Raw genomic sequence first — 13,409 nt, forward strand, 5'->3', positions numbered from 1 at the left:
CATGATGGGCGAGGTGGTAATTTCCCCAAAGGTTTTTTGCCTAACAGTGAACCAGAATGCCCCTCCTGGTGCCCAAGCTCTTGGTCTGGAAAGAAATCTATTGTGTTTACTCTCGTGATGTCCGGCCTGAGTTGTTCTTACCCTCATGCTGAGCAGGCTGCCAAGAGCCATCATGACTTTGTCCTGGGGGTGATGGATGAGGGTCTCAGAGAGGGTATGCCGTCCTGCCCCTCAGTGGTATTAGCTGGTGCCATGCATTTCTGGTACTGTGTCAGTGTCATGTGTCACATAGGCCAGAGAGTTCTGGGCTATTTATGTGAATAAATAGCTGGTTCTGGGCTATTTATGTGAAGAAGTCTGACTCCAGGCTCTAAAAGTAAGCCAGAGAAAGGGCCATCTCAAACCCCAAATGCCTATCCCTATGGCTGGGTGTGAACTGTCTGAAGACACCATCTGGTGTCTCCTATGGGGTGTGTTTCTCCTTTAGCATAGCCTCCCCAAGTACAAAATCAGTATTTGGGGCTGGGGGCAGGTACGGATACCAAGGTACTCACTCAAGCCAACCTTTCCATCACAGCCCCTTTATCCTCCCCCAAAAGATGTCATGCTTTGACAGGTTATAACTGCCCAAAAAACTCCTTCAACTCTCACTGAAGATCACAATTAACATATTTTGCTGTTGTTTTTGTTTCTTCTAGGCTATACCTGCCCATTCAGATCTGAGTGATAACAGGTGTGACTTAATGCTTTAATGAAGCAGTGAGACGTTGTGGGTATGTAGGGAGTTTGTTTCTTTGTGGATGTGGTAAAATATAAATAATACAAAATTTACCATTTTGGCCATTTTTAAGTGTACAGTTCTGGAATTAAATATATTCACATTGTTGTGTAACCATTACCACTATCTATTTTCAGAACTTTTTTATTATCCCAAACTGCAACTCTGTATCCATAAAGAGTATCACCCCATCCCCTCTCCTCCTAGCCCCTGGTAACTACTATTCTACTTTCTGTCTGTGAATTTGGCCACTCTAGGTACTTCTATACAAGAGGAATCGTACAGTATTATCCTTTTTGACTGGCTTCTTTCACTTCGCATAATGTCTTCGAGGTTCATCCATGTTGTGGCATGTGTCAGAATTTCTTTCTTTTAAAAGCTGAATAATATCCCATTGTCTAGATAGTCCTCATTTTATTCATTCATCCATCAGTGGACACTTAGGTTGTTTCTATCTTTTGGCTACTGTGAATAATGTTGGAGTTTTTAGATGCTAGAAGTAGTTCCTGACAATAGTGCCTGTGTGAATCCTGAGGACAAATACCCCAGGTTGGGAACCAGGGTCTCTCCCAACTTACCATTTATGGGTGACAAAACAGAGGCTTCCAGGACAGCTGTGATGTGTCTCACTTACCTGTGCCCACCCCAGCTGCTCTGGGGTTCTGCTGGGCTTTACTTCTTGACTAGAGTGGCTAGAAAATTGTATGTTTCCTCTACAAGATGTTTTTATGAAGCTATTTTATAATTATAGACTTATTATCCTCACTGGATTCCTATGTTCTGACACCTGGACCTTAACGGGGCCTTGTGCAGCCAAGGCACCCAAGGGCAGGCGGTGTGGACCGTTCCTGACGCGCCATCCTCCACCTCCAGGTTGGCTGGGTTTCCTAAGGTGACTGCCCTTTCATAAGCGGAAAGTTCGGAGATGAACGGGATGTGTGATGGGGGAAAAGGGCCAGAGGCCTGTTGACACTGAGCATCCCCACCCAGAGGGCCTCCTGGAGGGACTCTGTGTCCTGTCCTGCCATGTGCAGCATGAGTGGTCACCCTCATTGTGGGTCTCCAGTGATGAATGGCCTCTTGACTTTACCAAGACCAGGCAGCACCCAACAGACCAATGTGAGCTGGAGGCGGATGCCGGGCCCGGACCCCACAAACCACAGTCTGCCCGGCCCTGTGCTGAGGAGTCTCTCTTGGGGCCTGGAGGATGCATGAGCTAATTTGCATTGGAATGGAGGGCGAAGTTGGCAAAGGAAGATGAGAGTCCCCCTATCATTAGTCTACTGTGTATTCATCCAAAAAGCAAGGTGAGAGCCAAGCCCAGGGCTGGATGGACAAAGCATTGCTATTAAGCTCTGTACCTTTTTGCACCCGTTTCCTCAGCTCACCCCTCAGAAGTGCCACTGATGAAAGATAGATGAGAAGGAGGCGGTCTAAATGGGCTTCATTACAACAAACAATGTTGAATGAACAATACATTCCTTGTTGAATAACCCAATTATTTATGATCATGGCATTTTATTGTTGTTTTTCTCTGTCTCTACAAAAGCCCTACATAATCATTGTGGAAATTTTACAAGATCTGGATAAGCAAAGGCAAGAAAACGAAAAGCACCCAAATCCTACCACAGGAGATAAGCATAGAGTCCTTTTCTGTGCATGTATCTCTCAATATATTTAACATTCTTAGAACAGCTTTATTGAGGCAGAACTTGCATATGAAGAAATTCATCCATCTTAAGTGTACTGCTTGATGAGTTTTAACAACTGTATATAGTTATGTCCCTGCGACACTGAAGATATTTCCATCATCCTAAAATGTTTCCTTGTACTAATTTATAGTCAATCCTTTCCCATGCTCCTGATTCCAGAAAACAATGATCTGATTTCAGAATGTCAGGTAGATGGAATCAGTCTGCAGCCGAGTCTGGTTTCTTTCACTTAAAATGATGTTTGCAAGATTCATTCATGCTGTAGCATGTATCAGTAGTTTTTCCTTTTGATTGCTGAGTACTATTCCACTGTATGAATAGATCACATTTTGTTTATCCATTCATCAGTTGATAGACATTTGGTTATCACCAGTTTTTGGCTATTATGAATAATGCTGCTATAAACATTCATGTATAAGTCCTTATATGTATGTGTATGTATGTTTTCCATTTTTCTTGGGTAGATACCTAGGATTATGATTGGTAGGTTGCATGGTCTGTGTATAATTTAACTGTGTAAGAAGCTGCCAAAGTGCTTTCCAAAGTCGCTCTACCATTATGCACTCCCATCAGCAGTGTATTCCAGTGTTCTGCATCCTGGCCAACACTTAGCAGTATTAGCCTTTTGAAAATTTCTGGGCCAGGTGTGGTGGCTCATGCCTGTAATCCCAGCACTTTGAGAGGCTGAGGTGGGTAGATCACCTGAGGTCAGGAGTTCGAGACCAGCCTGGCCAACATGGCAAAACCCCATCTCTACTAAAAATATAAAAACTAGCCAGGCATGGTGGCGCACACCTGTAGTCCCAGCTACTTGGGAGGCTGAGACACGAGAATCACTTGAACCTAGGAGGCAGAGGATGCAGTGAGCCAAAATTGCACCACTGCACTCCAGCCTGGGTGACAGAGCAAGACTCTGCCTCAAAAAAAAAAAGAAAGAAAATAAAAGAAAATTTCCCTGATGACTAGTGATGCTGGGCATCTTTTTGTGTGTTTATTGGCTATTCTTATATCTTTTATTGTAAAGTATCTTCAAATCTGTCTTTTAAAAACATGATTTTGGCTGGGTGTGGTGGCTCACACCTGTAATCCCAACACGTTAGGAGGCCAAGGTGGGCAGATCACTTGAGGTCAGGAGTTCAAGACCAGCCTGGTCAACATGGAGAAACCGTGTCTCTACCAAAAACACAAAAATTAGCCAGGTGTGGTGGTGTGCGCCTATAATCCCAGTTACTTGGGAGGCTGAGACAGGAGAATCACTTGAACCTGGAAGGCAGAGGATGCAGTGAGCCAAAATTGCACCACTGCACTCCAGCCTGGGTGACAGAGCAAGACTCTGCCTCAAAAAAAAAAGAAAGAAAGATAAGAAAAGAAAATTTCCCTGATGACTAGTGATGCTGGGCATCTTTTTGTGTGTTTATTGGCTATTCTTTTATCTTTTATTGTAAAGTATCTTCAAATCTATCTTTTAAAAACATGATTTTGGCTGGGTGTGGTGGCTCACGCCTGTAATCCCAACACTTTGGGAGGCCAAGGTGGGCAGATCACTTGAGGTCAGGAGTTCAAGACCAGCCTGGTCAACATGGAGAAACCCTGTCTCTACCAAAAACACAAAAATTAGCCAGGTGTGGTGGTGTGTGCCTATAATCCCAGTTACTTGGGAGGCTGAGACAGGAGAATCACTTGAACCTGGGAGGCAGAGGTTGCAGTGAGCCAAGATGGCGCCACTGCACTCCAGCCTAGGTGACAGAGTGAGGCTCCATCTCAAATAATAATAATAATAATAATAATATGATTTTATTGTAGAGATTTTAGCACAAAAATTTGCCCTAAATCTAAGGGGTATTTTTTTTGTGAATATAATTTTTTTTTTTTTTTGAGACAGAGTCTCACTTTTGTCACCCAGGCTGGAGTGCAATGGCGTGATTTCAGCTTACTGCAACCTCCGCCTCCCGGGTTCAAGCAATTCTCCTGCCTTAGCCTCCGGAGTAGCTGGGATTACAGGTGCCTGCCAACACACCCAGCTAAATTTTGTATTTTTAGTAGAGATGGCATTTTATCTGTTGGCCAGACTGGTCTCGAACTCCTGACTTCAGGTGATCTGCCCGCCTCGGCTTCCCAAAGTGCTGGAATTACAAATGTGAGCCACCGTGCTCGGTCAATGATTTTTAAATACATTAAGAATGGGTCTAAAGCAAGGTAAAAGGATATAGTGTGATAGAAGTAGGAGGGCTATTTGAACAGATGGTTAGGAATGGCCTCTGCAAGAAGTGACGTTTGAGTATAGATAAGAAGTCAGAGAGGGAGCCATGTGGCTAACTGGGGAAAAAACAAACCCTGACAGAGAGAACATCATGTACAGAGGTTCTGAGGGAGGACTGGGATAACTGAAAAGGGAATTAGTAGATATCAAAATGCTATTGAATTTCAATAATTAAATTTCTGGTTAACTCAAAATATGTATTCAGTGTCTATTAAAAGTCAGGCATAGGCCAGGCATGGAGGCTCATGCCTGTAATTGCAGCACTTTGGGAGGCCAAGGTGGGTGGATCACTTGAGGTCAGGAGTTCGAGACCAGCCTGGCCAACATGGTGAAACCCCATCTCTACTAAAAATACAAAAATTAGCCAGGCATGGTGGCAGGCACCTGTAATCCCAGCTACTTGGGAGGCTGAGGCAGGGGAATCACTTGAACCTGGGAGGCGGAGGTTGCAGTAAGCCAAGATAGCGCCACCATACTCTAGCCTGGGCAACAGAGTGAGACTCCATCTCAAAAAAACAAAAAAACAAAAACCAAAAAAAAACCAAAAACACAGCCAGGCATAGTACTACGTACTTTGTGTCTGTTATTTATTTCTCACAATGGACCATAAGCTCCATGAGAACAGGAACTATGTCTATTTCACTTACCTTTGTGGATTCAGCTAGGATATTGCCTGGTGCATAGGAAGCACTCAACAAATGTCTGTTGAATGAATGAAGTAATTAACTAAGGTATTTGTTATTATTCCCATACAATAGATTGGAAATGCAAGTCTTATCAAGAAATAAAGTAACTTACTGGAGGTTATATAACTAGGAGGTCCTGAAGGTGAGACTCAAACCTTAGTCTATCTGACCAGAAAGCCCAGGTTTTTGCCATTCCCCAAGCTGCTGTGGTCTCTCCTTCCTATATCTGGGAAACTGAGGTTCAGAATAACAGAAAAGAGGCTTGATGGAGGTCTCCCATAACCCTAAAAATAAAATCAGCCAGCCACAGGCTCCAGGCTGCTGTTTTGGCCATGAGACACATTTGCATCACTTTCAATGGCTTCCAAAGATTTGGGATAGAAGGAATACCTGCAGTTTAGGTAAAAGGCTTAAATTTAGTTTGACTCAATACCACATCAAGCCCTCAAAGCTGCCACGGGCTCCCCTGCCCTGTGGTCACGGAAGGAGCAAAAGCTGCTGAACTGGCTGTAGTTGTTTGTGTTCTCCTGCTAGCTGCAATGCCTAGGTCTTTGAATCCTGTCACCAACAAATGATGCTGTTGTCATGTGCAAGCAACCAAATTAATGTGGGTGGAAAAACCCAAGCTTAGTGATTTGGGCAAATTAGTTTATCTGTCACATAGCCAGTGGTGGTATTAAATCACTCTCTGTTTCAGGAGTAATCACTCTCCCCCCATCACCACCCTCTCTGTCTTCCTTTCTGTGTGGAAGTTAGAACAGCCAAGTTAATCTGTTTTAGAGACTGAGTGATCTACATTTCTGTGTTTTGACTGCCCCCCAGGAGGAGTATGTTGTGTAGTGCATTTTGTTTGTCCATAGTACTGTCTCTTGGTCCTCCGAAGCCACCTCTAATGATCATAATCGCCTCTTTTATTCTTCTCTAGTCCATGTCTTTGCAAAATGATTCTGTTACCTATGCTATAAATTATGGAAAATAAACTCATTATGAAAGAGTTGTTTAATTTTTACTCTCCATTGCATTAGTAGTTTTTCCCTTTTGCTTCCTCACTGTGAATGAGGTTTTCAGGCAAAATAGCGATCCTTTCCAAAAAGGTAGAGAGTAGGCTATGTGACCACTAACATAACTGCAGTATTTCCACTTTGCAGATGGGGAATTAAGTTGCATGGAGGTGAAGGCATATTACCGAGGGCCCCATAGCTCCTAGGTGTTGACAGCAAAACAACATTTTAGGTTTTGTGGACGGCAGTCCAGTGTTCTTAACACAACACCAAATTACACATTTATAAATATTTGTGAGTTTAGGTGAAACTTAATTCTAGTATGTTAACACAAACTCAACATACTTAGTGTCTACTGAGTCTGGGAACATTGGGCCTCTCCACAGTCCAGTGAGCAGAGAGAGAAAAGAGAAAAACCTACAATCAGGTACCATGGTCGGCCAAAAACAGCCAGAGGGATGTCAGAAAAGGGTTCCCATAAGAAGCCTGAAATAAGTCTTAGAGACTGAGTTAGGGACCACCACTTAGAGAGGAGGGTTTGAAGCAGGAAAGGGACGCGCAGAGACCTTCATCTTCTAGAGCTCATGTTGGCAGCACGTAGAGTACACTAAAAGGAAAGGGAGCTGCAGGCCAGTAAGGCCAGAGGTATTTCCAGGAATTCAGGTGAGAAATCTGGGATTGGCTAAGGCAATAGGGATAGAGAAGAAACAAGAAGTTCAAGAGATGTTTGAGAGCTCAGTTCAATGTTCCCTGGCCTGGGAGGATGTGGCAGGATGGCTCATCACCTATGATGCTTTTAGTTGCCAGTAACAGAAACTTGACTCAAGCTGGCTTAAACTAAAAAGAATACAATGGCTCACATAACAGCTAAGTGCAGAGGACTGGTTGGTCCAGGGGCTCAACAGTGTCTTCAGGGACCCAGGTCATCTCCATTCCTCTGCTTTTCCATCTACCCTGTGTGACCTGCATGCATCCTCATTCTGGTTTCCCTCAGGGTGTAGAATGTGGCCACTAGCAATCAAAGCTGCTTGCTTCCTTGTTTACATCGACTCAGAGAAGTGGGGAGGGGACAGGAATCTCTATCATCATGAGTTTCTCTAACAGCAAGCAGTGCCAAACTCTCAATGGCTCAAATTATTAGGTGAAGTACCTATTCCTGAACCCATCACTAAGGCCAGGGGAATGCCACATTCTGAATCCCCTGTTCTGGGATGGGGTTTCTGAACAGTTAATGAGGATGAGATTATAATGATTTGGACAAATCAATGCCCTCCCTGGACCTAGAGTCAATCCCCAATTTAATTAGTCTGGGTTAACTAATCTGGGGAAAGGGTGAAAGGCTGTTGAGAAGTTGGATCCATTAGCATGTTTTTCAGCTGCAAGAAACAGAATACCCTGAATCTAACTGGTTTAAACACGACAGCACAAGAAAGTCAATTTATTATCTCATGTTACAAGATCTGAGGCAGGGAAGCTCCAGGGTTGTTAATTCAGCAGTTTAATGACACCATCAAGAGTTAAGGTTTTCCCACTATGCACCTTCATTGTAGATTTATCAATATTACCTAAGTCTACCTCTCCTCCAGCTTGTAAGGCAGTGGCTGGCAAATTTCTGTGACAACGTCCAACAGAAGAGGAGCGGGCCTCCTCCTATGTATCTCTCGTAGATGCAAGAGATCCTTTCCCAGAAGTCTCTCTTACAACTCCCCTTACATTGCTACGGCCAGAACTGTGTCACATACCCATGACCAGACCAGTCACGGGCACGGGGAATGAAATAACTATGACGAACTTAGACTGATCAGGATCCTCGTCCGGGGCTGGGGATGGCACTGAGTTAGGGGTGGTAGGTAGATGCATGTCTCTGAGCAGAGTACTGTTAGAAAGGAGGGAGAGTGAACAGGTGTTAGGTGGGTACCACCAGTGGCTGCCTCAGAGGTCAACCAGGAAGAACCCAGAGGAACTTCCAGGTTAGCTGACTGAGCAGATACTGCATCATTAACTGAGACAGAAGACTCAAGGGAGAGATGGTGAATTCACTTTTGAACTGGGGTAAGGGGTTGTTTATTACAATATTATCTAGAAAAACTGACTAATAGAGCAATTGGTACCAAGAGCAGAATGCTGTCCCAAAATGTGTATTGTTGCCTTTGGGGCCCAGTGGTAGGCAGCAAGGAAAACGTAGCCTTTGATCACCTGAAAGACAGGCAATATACTAAATAGCATGTGGTTTTAGGCAGAGAGGTGGGAAACATTATTACGAATGTGACTTGGTTGCTTTTAGCTGGACTTGACAGGATTCTATAATAAATAGATGAACTCAGAAAAGAACTTGGTGTTTTGTAAGCAAGGATGAAAGGAAAAAGAGAGAATCCAGAAGTTCCAGGGTTGATAGATGCAACTGTTGTTCATCTCCAAACAATAAAGGTAGATATTGAGAAATGCTTTGATTCATGAAGTTGATTAAGTCTCAACTTAAAACTTAGCCTTGGGACAGACCAAGGGGCTGAGCAACACCTCCGAGTAAGTCCTTTGTTGGATAAAACGGCTCAGGGAAAACAGACCAAAGGCATGGTTCTCCCATGGAGGCCTGTTCAAGTTACCTTAGTAATTATGCCCGGAAAGCAAAGAATTATAGGTGTGGTGATTGACATACAGTGCTGACTAGAATCAGACAGGTAAAGCACTATCAAAGCTTTCAAGGACATTGTGAAGCCAAAGACACACCAGCCTGGCTTAAAAGGGACTATGACTGTTGGGGAAAAACCTTTGGGCTCTGAAGTTTCTGTGGGCAGGAAGGAGGCTGAGAAAGCTACTCAATCCTCATGGAGTGGATATTTTCTATAATAGATATGGCCAAGAAGGATAATGCAGAGGGTAAAGCCAAGAGCCCTCAAGAATGATACCAGGGGGCTACTTCCAGGTAGCTGAACTGGGACCAAATGAAAGAACATTTCCTAGACCCAGAAAGATTTGGAAGTCTAAGAACCACTGATGTTCTTTCTGTTTATGAATGGGAGTGTTAATTTCAGTGCTTATTCTGTCTTTGTTTGACCATTGCACGTCAGATATAGATGTGGGATAGGGAAACCTTTTCTCTATAAAAGATTAGCTGGGTGTGGTGGCGTGCACCTGTGGTCCCAGCTACTTGGGAGGCTGACGTGGGAGGATCACTTGAGCCTGGGAAGTTGAGGCTGCAATAAGCTGAGATTGTGCCATTGCACTCCAGTCTAGGTGACAGAGTGAGATCCTGTCTTAAAAACAACAACAATAAAAAGATATAGATGTGGGGTGATAGGTCACATTTGCTTACATCTCTGGATGAAGAGGAGCAGTATCTGGACATAATGTTGAAATTATCATGAGATACTAAACTTGATACCAGGATTGTTTGAGACTTTTGGTGTCACTCTTTAGGGAGAGTGAGTGTGTTTTTCCTGCAAAAAGGGAGAGATGAACATTTATGACTAAGAAGGTGGACTTGTAATAGAGGGTATTATCGTTCCTAGTTAATTGCTTCTCTCCCTGTAGGAGGATTATACAGTCTTAAACATGGTTACGCATTTGCAGTTCCCCCTAGGGGAGTATTCATACGTCCGTGCCCAAAGTCATAGGACTTTGTGCATAGAATGAGTGAAAGTGACATATACCATTCCTGAGCAAAAGCTTGTGAGCCATTGTACGGTTTGCCATTTCTTTTTTCTCTCTGCGGCAAGACCAAGATGGGGGATGCTACTTCAGTCTGAGCTGAAAATAGGAAGGCAGATGGGGCAGAACCACAGCTGACCCGTTGTCACCACCATGGAACCCAAACAAGAAATACGTGTTCATTCTCACAAGCAAATGAGATTTTTTATATTGTTTGTTACAGCAGCATAAACAGGTAAAAACTGACTAACTAAAGCTGGCTTACCATTTGGGCCCAGCCAATGGAGACATAGACAGGAGATTGGAGGAGTGGTTGAGGAAGGGAAGGGGTGTGTCTCCCTTCCTTTTCTGCCTCAGGCAGCATCTCCAGCAGCAACTCTGTACAGATAAACAGGCCCACTGTGCTGCCAGCTCCACCCAGAGACCCTGCACTCCTCCCTCTGGGTGACTGTGCCTCTTGCTCCCATCTCTCCAGCCTCGAGATGGTAGTGGCTTCTTGCCATTGCCAATCTCCGTTTGGTTTCTCAACTCTTTTATTATCTATTGACTAACTCCCCGCCTTAAAGTTCTTGTCTTAAACACTTTGAGTAGCTTTTGTTTCCCTGGTTGACTTTAGCTGATACACCATCCTATGTACAAATTTTGGAGTAACTTAATCTCAGATGTCTCAAACTTTGTTTGTTTGGAAAAAAGATATATCTGCTTTTATAATTGTTTTTTACCATCTAAACCATTTTTAAATGTACAGTTCAGTGGCATGAACACTCATATTGTACAACCATCACTACCATCCATCTCCAGAACTTCTTTCTTTTTTTCTTTCTTTTTTTTGAGACAATCTCACTCTGTTGCCTAGACTAGAGTGCAGTGGTGCGATCTCAGCTCACTGCAACCTCCGCCTCCCGGGTTAAAGTGATTCTCTTGCCTCAGCCTCCTGAGTAGTTGGGACTACAGGTGCATACCACCAGGCCCAGCTAATTTTTGTATTTTTAGTAGAGACAGGGTTTTGTTATGTTGGCCAGGCTGTTCTTGAACTCCTGACCTCAAGTATCCACCCACCTTGGCCTCCCAAAGTGCTGGGTTACAGCCGTGAGCCATGGCACCCAGCCTCCAGAATTTTTTCATCTCCCCAAACTGAAACTCCACATCCATTAAACAATAACTCCTTTTTCCTCCTTCTTTCTAGGCCCTGACAACCACCACTCTTCTGTTTGTCTCTATGAATTCCACTATTCTAGGTACCTCATGTAAGTGGAGGTACACACTATTGGCCCTTTTCTTGTTTGGCTTATTTCACTGAACATAATAATAGATTTCAATATAAATTTGAAAGTTTTCATGTTATAGGACCTCTAGGTGGTAGCTGACACCAAAGATATACATGAGATAATGTAGACAGACAGTATCTCTCTAGAGAGAGAGAGAACATGAGAAATAAGAAAGACAATGATGATTAAGACGATGAAATGAAGAAGGCTGAGAGGGAGAATGAGAAATGAGCAGCAAAGAAGTAGGAAGAACATGAGAAGAGAATGTAGTCTTGGCTGGGCGCGGTGGCTCACACCTGTAATCCTAGCTCTTTGGGAGGCCGAGGTGGGTGGATCATTTGAGGCCAGGAGTTCGAGACCAGCCAGGCCAACATGGCGAAGGTTCATGTCTTCAAGTTACATTCTTGTTGTAGCATGTGTCAGAATTTCACTCCTTTTTCAAGCTACCAGTCTGCCTTAGCCAAGACATTTTTGGTTTCAAGTCATAGAAACTTTCCATTTAACACATTTAAACTGCAAGGAATTTATTATCTAATGAGACAAGAAGTTCAGAGGCAAAGTAGTTCCGGGGTTAGTTAAATCAATAGCTCAAAAATATCTTTTTTTTTTTTTTGAGATGGGGTCTTGCCCTGCTGCTCAGGCTGGAGTGCAGTGGAGTGATCTCAGCTCACTGCAAGCTCTGCCTCCTGGGTTCACACCATTATCCTGCCTCAGCCTCCCGAGTAGCTGGGACTACAGGCGCCTGCCACCATGCCCAGCTAATTTTTTTTTTTTTTTTGGTATTTTTAATAGAGACGGGGTTTCACCGTGTTAGCCAGGATGGTCTTGATCTCCTGATCTCGTGATCCGCCCGCCTCGGCCTCCCAAAGTGCTGGGATTACAGGCGTGAGCCACTGTGCCCAGTCAATAATATCTTAAGAACACAAGTTATTTCCATCTTTCTGTTTTGCTGATTTCTGCATGGCAGCTTGGTTCCCAGGCAAACTCTCCTCATGGTGGAGATCTCATAAGAAAACTGCAGCACTGTTAGCCATTTGTATTAATCAGCTCTTCCTAGATTATGCTGCTGTAACGAACAGCCCCCAAATCTCCATGACTTCAAACAAGCATGCGGAACTATACTCTTCTTAAGATAAAGGAAAAATGTTCCAGAAACCCTCTAGCAGCCTTCCCTTCATCCCATTGGACAGTACTGTATCACATTTACATGACTGAAAAAAATCACTGGCAGTCATGATTGTCTTTGCTCATTTAAAACTCATTCCTTGGCTGGGCGTGGTAGCTCATGCCTATAATCTCAGCACTTTGGGAGGCTGAGGTGGGCAGGTCACGAGGTCAAGAGATTGAGACCATCCTGGTCAACATGGTGAAACCCCGTCTCTACTAAAAATACAAAAATTAGTTGGGCATGGTGGCGCATGCCTGTAATCCCAGCTACTCGGGAGGCTGAGGCAGGAGAATTGCTTGAACCTGGGAGGCAGAGGATGCAGTGAGCCAAGATCGAGCCGTTGCACTCCAGCCTGGGTGACAGAGCGAGACTCTGTCTCAAAAAAAAAATTTTTTTTTAAAAATTCTTACACTAGAAAAACTGGTTGTATACTTCACTTCTGAATGTACTCTCAGGCTAGGCTGGGTTTACATCCTATGCACTCTGTAGGCATCTAATAAGTACTAATTTCTATACTGAGAGCAGAGACTACCCAGGACACAAAAGGCGATTCAATTGTTTTGGATGATTAAATTGTTTTGGACTGATCTTACATCAGTTAACAGTTTACACAACCATTATGAAGTACTTGGGAGGAAGGGAGAGGACCGCTTTACTAAATTATAAACAATGTTGCTAAAAGTGGCATTCCACGAAGACAGAGCCAGCCATCTTAGATTATGACTTTCTTTAAGGATAATCAAGTTGCAACAAATACCTTCACAAATAATTTCTATTATATTCTAGATATATATTACTAATATATTCTAGAGGCCTAACTATAGCCAAAAAGTAATTTTAAAACTTCCTCAGTATTCTTTAGGAAACCTAAGGACTGTCCACATCGCA

The 13,409-nt window shown here is 43.6% G+C and overlaps 2 protein-coding genes across 2 annotated transcripts in view; both read left to right on the forward strand.

Annotated features, from left to right (window-relative positions):
* Positions 1-13,409, forward strand: part of SAR1A (secretion associated Ras related GTPase 1A) — a 537,387-nt gene that overhangs the window by 439,166 nt on the left and 84,812 nt on the right. The gene's annotated exons all lie outside the window — the stretch shown is intronic.
* Positions 1-13,409, forward strand: part of PPA1 (inorganic pyrophosphatase 1) — a 478,362-nt gene that overhangs the window by 430,229 nt on the left and 34,724 nt on the right. The gene's annotated exons all lie outside the window — the stretch shown is intronic.

The sequence above is a fragment of the Macaca thibetana genome, chromosome 9, assembly GCF_024542745.1.
Source record: "Macaca thibetana thibetana isolate TM-01 chromosome 9, ASM2454274v1, whole genome shotgun sequence".
NCBI lineage: Eukaryota > Metazoa > Chordata > Mammalia > Primates > Cercopithecidae > Macaca > Macaca thibetana.